Here is a 5,572-nt window from a genome sequence, read left to right as displayed (position 1 = left end):
GTGCATGAAAGAATTTGAGAAAAAATGCAGAATTTCTGAACCGTGCTTTTATTTTGAAGGACATGTTCCATTCCCACGATGCAGTTTGTGTCAAGTCGTTAGCGCAGCGTTGTTTCGGGACTGCTTTTGTCAGTATGACAGAAAGCAAGTACAAGACAGAATACTTAAAACAGGGGCTTTCTGACATTGAAGACAAAATTACATAATTTTGAGTGGTTTAAAGTTTTTCTTTTAAATTGTGGTCGTTTAGGAAAAAAGGTGGTTCCTTAGATGAGAACAGTAGAACAGCAAGGAACCCTGGCATTGATCAGTTCTATCAGAACAGCATTTCCTGCTCTGACAGCAGAGTCAAAACACTGTTGAAGACTTAGTTTTCACTCCTCCACCGACTGACTTCCGCGTACGTCAGTTCATTGCTCTGATTGGTTGAAGGTGTTCCCTGATGGACAGATGGACCCACCAATCACCTGCCTGGGAGTATTTTTGAAAGTTTCTGTTTCTACGGGGGAATTCTCAGAATGTTCTGCGGTGCCAAGACGCTCATCAGAAATAACTGGAGGTTCAGGGTCTTGTCTCAGGAGAGGGGAGGTGAGGACTGAAGGACGTTTGAGTAACAACTGCTTGCTAAATTCTGCTGGCGGCTTCATTTTGTGGTTTTATCTTCACATAAAAGCCATTTTGTCAACAGTCTGGGTTTGATTTCCCTCCCAGGTGAAGTGAGGGACGGCGGGTTGATTTCAGGTCAACCAGCAGCCCACTGAGGTTCGTGTCAATGCGCCGTTGTGTGGCTGCCTGATAACAATCCAACTGTCACCTCATTATGAGCTGGAACAGGTTGGATGACATGTTGAACATCCAAGAATCCTCCCTGCACCGGTGCACTCGCCATCTGTGCAGCTGTCACACGCGATGGGCCACCCGTGGGTGGTGAAAGATCACGACTGTGTGTGTGTGTGTGTGTGTGTGTGTGTGTGTGTGTGTGTGTGTGTGTGGCTGCATGATGGATGTAAACTGGGGGAAACTGTTCATCTCTATTGACGCTTTTGTTGTTACTCCTATGAAACATATTAAGCAAAGTTTTCTATTTCCTGTTCCACTCAGCAGCCAGAGGTAATTAAATGTGTGTGTGTGTGTGTGTGGGGGGGGGGGGGTTGATTTCCTCCTGTTTATGAACGTTTACACTCACTTACCCAATTGTTAGTTATAAAACCAAGTCCAGCCTGTTCCTGTAGAACATTCAGAACAGAATAAAATGAGAAAAGTCAAAATAACTACACAAAAGCCTCCCCATCGATGGAGAAATCACTGAATTACAATAAGAGGTCGTTTTGTAGCACGTGGGCTCTGAATTGCTCTCTCCAGTCGATGGAGGTGGTGTCACATTTCAGAAACTTACGTACTGCGATTATGGGAATCCGGCTGATACACTGAGAATAATCCCCCTGACGTACGTGAATACAGCCGAGTCAAAGCTACTGTGTGGACAGTCGAGGTGAGGTTTGCGTCTTCACATGATTTTATCCGTTCAGATTGAGAGGAAGATGAAGTCTCTGTTTACACAGCGGACCGCAACGGTTTCTGGGAGCAACATAAATGAGGATATCAAACAAACATTTCTGACAGGGACAGCATGACTGTACTTTTCACTTGAAGTAAGTACTTTTACCCTGTAGCATGAGTACTTCTTGCTGGCTACATGTATGTGCACCGTACAAACACCTGCTCTCAACAACAATTATCTCTTCACGGCTGGCTGGCTGGCCGCTAATCCATTAAACAAGAACCTGTTTTTTTAAAGACGGTGTTTACCTGCGTAGAAGTCGTCGGGGAAGATGAGTTTAGAGAGCCGGGGAGATTCCCGGCTGTTGGGACTTGCCTCGTTATGCAACGCCAGTGACGGGTGAGTGAGAAAGAGGGTCATCCGCCATTTCCAGCGGCGTTCCTTCTCAGGGCAGATCCGGGTGTGAGGCAGCAACCTGCCTGTCATTCAAGTTTGAAGTGAAGAATCTGGTAAACCACTCTGAACAATGAATTGTGTTTGCTTTGGTGTCGTCCTGATTGTATTTCTACAAGCATAAATCAGGCGTTATGATGGAGGCTATTTAAAAAGGACATTCCTTGAGTGCACATTAAGTTGTGGTAGCTTTTCAGCGGCTGTCTGCTTGTATAACCGTCAAAGTATTTAAAGAGTTGTGACAGCAGCAGCCTCCAAACAAAAGCACCGTCCAAGCCGCCAACCTTGGGAAAATGTATCTGAAACAGAGTCTGCATGCCGTTACGTCGCGTCCTCTCACCTCCGTCATCGAGTTAATAAACATGCGAATCGGCTGCGGTCACGTGTTCTGGAGAACCATGTCTGTGTGGCGCTGGCGTGTAACTCGAACAGAACTCATCTCGTGTGTTGAGGTGCGATGTGGTCAGCTGAATAGGCGTTAAATACACGACCCGAGTGCCGGAGTCACGGTATCGGAGCTTCTGGTCCGATACCGTGACTCCACAAGTGCAAGTGGCTCCATCCTTCATTTAAGAACTAGAATTTAAAAAACAAAAAAAACACTTCCTAAGTGAAGTATTTTCCTTTTTCCTTTTTTTTAAAATGATGGCTGTATTATTTTCATGGAACTGTGGAGCTCCGCGTTTGTGCGATTTCAGGTTGGATGGCGAATTCTTGCAGGCAGAGTCGTTTGTTCAGCAGAGACGGTGAAAGAGCGCAGCTGGGGGAGGTTCGCAGTCACTGTGATTATTTATCCGCCCTCCTCCTCCTCCTCCTCCTCCTCCTCCTCATCATCATCACTGCTGGCTTCCTCTGGACGTTTCTCAGGCCCTCACCCTCCACACGTAGAAGTATCAGGTCTCACGGAAGCCACTGCTGTGTTTCTGGTGTTCAGATGAGAGCCGGGGCCGCGGTCGGTGGCAGACAAGAGAAACTCAACAGCCGAGTTCAAAACTTCCTCCATCAAAGTAACAGAATAAACCGGCGCTTGTTGTGAAATGAAGCACCAGCCTCCAAAGAAGTCATAAACACTTTTCTTTTTTTAATTCAATGTACATGTACTTTCACAAGTTGTACTGCATTTTGCTCAGGTCAATAAAATGTTTTAGGTCAGTTGTTTACTTGTGGTTCCTGTCTGTTCTGACAAGGCTCCTTTGGAGGAAATTAGCCGGAGCTGAAAATGCTGCCATGCATATTTTGTGAAGTGGCAGGGCAGTTTTCCCTTGAACCAGCATCCGTCCCTACCAGCTAAACATGACATGAGATGAAGTGAAATGAAAATGCAAATACTCAGAGACACACTTGAGCACAGTTCTCAAGTAAAAGTACTTTCATTTCCCCAGGTTTTCAGGTCTGCGTTGACTCACGATCTCAGTGTTCCGCCCCAGACTGTTTACCTTCCAGGAGTTAAAAGAATCCCCAGCTGGAACGAGGAAGTGAGGAAGAGGAGGAAGGAATGAAGGGTAAAAGGATTTAATGTTGATTTGCTCTCTTGAAGTCATAAATCGTACCAGTGTACTTCGACGTGAGTACACAGTGTGTACCCGCTATGCAAAATGCCTCCAGGTTGGACGGTGTGGAAGGATTCAGGCCAAACTGATCTCAGATCAGCTCCATGGCTCCTGTGATGACACATCGGGGCAGTTTATCTCTCACATTTGTTTATAGCTCTCTTTTAGGTCACAGCCATCATTTGCATCTCTCTAATGGACGCACACACACACACACACACACGCACACACACACACACTCTCATGCACATGCACACACACACACACACTCACACTTTCCCATGCAGCCATAAAGTGTGACTCACTCACACAAGAATAAATAAATGGAGAAACTTCTGGGTCTGCTGGTCCAGTTTCCAACACAGGAAAGTGGCCCTCTATTAATCTGCCTTGTTCCTGAGTTCTATTGTATTTGAACTTATAGTTCCATCCTGTCATTTATGTTCCATATTTGTCCTTTGCCAGAGATGAAGTGGTGTGGAGGAGGACTTTGAAGTAGAGCGGCTTGGAGGAGGGAGAGGAGGACCAGCTAAGAGGTGACAACGAGACGCAGTGAGCGCTGGGCGATGATTACAGTTTGAGAAATCATTAGTGACATTTTACCAGTCAGCTACTTGGTGAGAGGGCAAAGAGACGCTGGTATGAACAAGTCTGATGGGGCTGAAACAGAAGCCGCCAGACGCCAGCATCTTTGTCCTCCAATCACGCGTGAAGATCGATGCCTTACTCTCCCGAGCGTGCGCACAAGTTAACGGGAGCTTTGACAAACACTCAGAAATGGAGGCAGGAGACGAGAGCACTTCTGGACTCAGGTACACCTCGGACCGTTCCTGTCGTCAGGAGGTCAGAAGTGCAGCTTTGAACAGAAACGTACAAATTAAGTGAATGACCGAGGAAATGAAACCACATGTCTGGCGCTGGACGGGGAGGATGGATGATGGTCCAGTTCCTGTTGGTCACGTAACAGTAACCTAGAGATGTGCCTGCGCGTGCGGCTTCTTCTCACCAGATTCGTCGACAATTTGATTCAAATTTGTGATGCGACGGGATTCAAACCTGACTTGTGAGTTGCCTGAGGGGCACCCGGGCTTCGTTCAGGCTGCAGCCAGAATGGATTTCTTCCTCAAATCAGAACTTTTTCTGTCCACACTGTAAAATAGGACATGAGCTTTGTTGTGTCGGGACGTCATCGACCCGTCGGCAAGGCACAAACTAAAAAGTGAGCGTTTCCATCAGGAAGCGACACAAAAGCAATCAGGAATCCTCTTTGAATGTCCAGATACGTCTGGAGAAACCTTCAAATCTGGTTTGGATCAGATTTGGGAAAAAAAATCTGATTATGATCTGATGGTATGTTGACACGGATTTTGGCCTTCAGCAAATTTTGCACCTGTGCAGGTCCATCGGTCCAGGACAGATTTTTGATTAAAATTTTGAATCGTTGTTCAGGCAGAGGTGGAGGGAATCATCGTTCAAGCAGTAACTGAGTTGAACTCTGATGCTTTTACACCTCATGTACACCTCTCATGTGAAAACACACACACACACACACACACACACACGCTCCAGTGTCTGACTCACAGATCGTGGGATGATCAAAGTTCAGATTTTGAATGCAGTGCAAAAGAAAGCAAGAGATGAGAGGATCAGATAGAGAGACAAAGCATTGATGAGGGCCGGTTTCCAGAGAAGTGTGGGGGTGAGGACGTGGCGGGTTTGGCAAATGAAAATAAGAGATTACATGTAACAGAGGAAACGGTTTGTGCCACATCAAGCCTTATTTGTCAGGTACAAAACCTCCCTAGGTCCTCCTCCTGCCCCCCCCCCCCCCGCCCTGCCCCCCCCTCCGTGGTGAGGGAAGCAGGATGTCTTTCATCCAGTCCGGCGGAGGGATCAAAGCTTAAAAGCTACTCGGCTGAAACTGACCTCAATTTGCACTGCTGTTCACTCTGCACCTCTCCAACACACACAACCCTATAGTTCTCCATGTACACCCCACACACACACACACACACACACACACACACACACACACACACACACACACACACACACCACCACCTCCCAT

General features: G+C 46.8%; 1 long non-coding RNA gene across 1 annotated transcript; it reads left to right on the top strand.

Annotated features, from left to right (window-relative positions):
• Positions 1-1,172: 1,172 nt before the first annotated feature.
• LOC147249432 (uncharacterized) lies at positions 1,173-5,317 on the top strand. Its single transcript, XR_015119197.1, has 4 exons — positions 1,173-1,652; positions 1,799-1,900; positions 3,337-3,456; positions 3,970-5,317. It is a non-coding gene; the product is annotated as an uncharacterized LOC147249432 (long non-coding RNA).
• The last annotated feature ends 255 nt before the right edge of the window (positions 5,318-5,572 follow it).

This window comes from Aulostomus chinensis, chromosome 14 (assembly GCF_037954235.1).
Source record: "Aulostomus chinensis isolate RoL2024-O1b breed Wild chromosome 14, RoL_Achi_v1.0, whole genome shotgun sequence".
In the NCBI taxonomy this organism is placed as follows: domain Eukaryota; kingdom Metazoa; phylum Chordata; class Actinopteri; order Syngnathiformes; family Aulostomidae; genus Aulostomus; species Aulostomus chinensis.
Note: the sequence above shows the minus strand (reverse complement) of the source record. Positions and strands in the feature narration are given on the sequence as shown.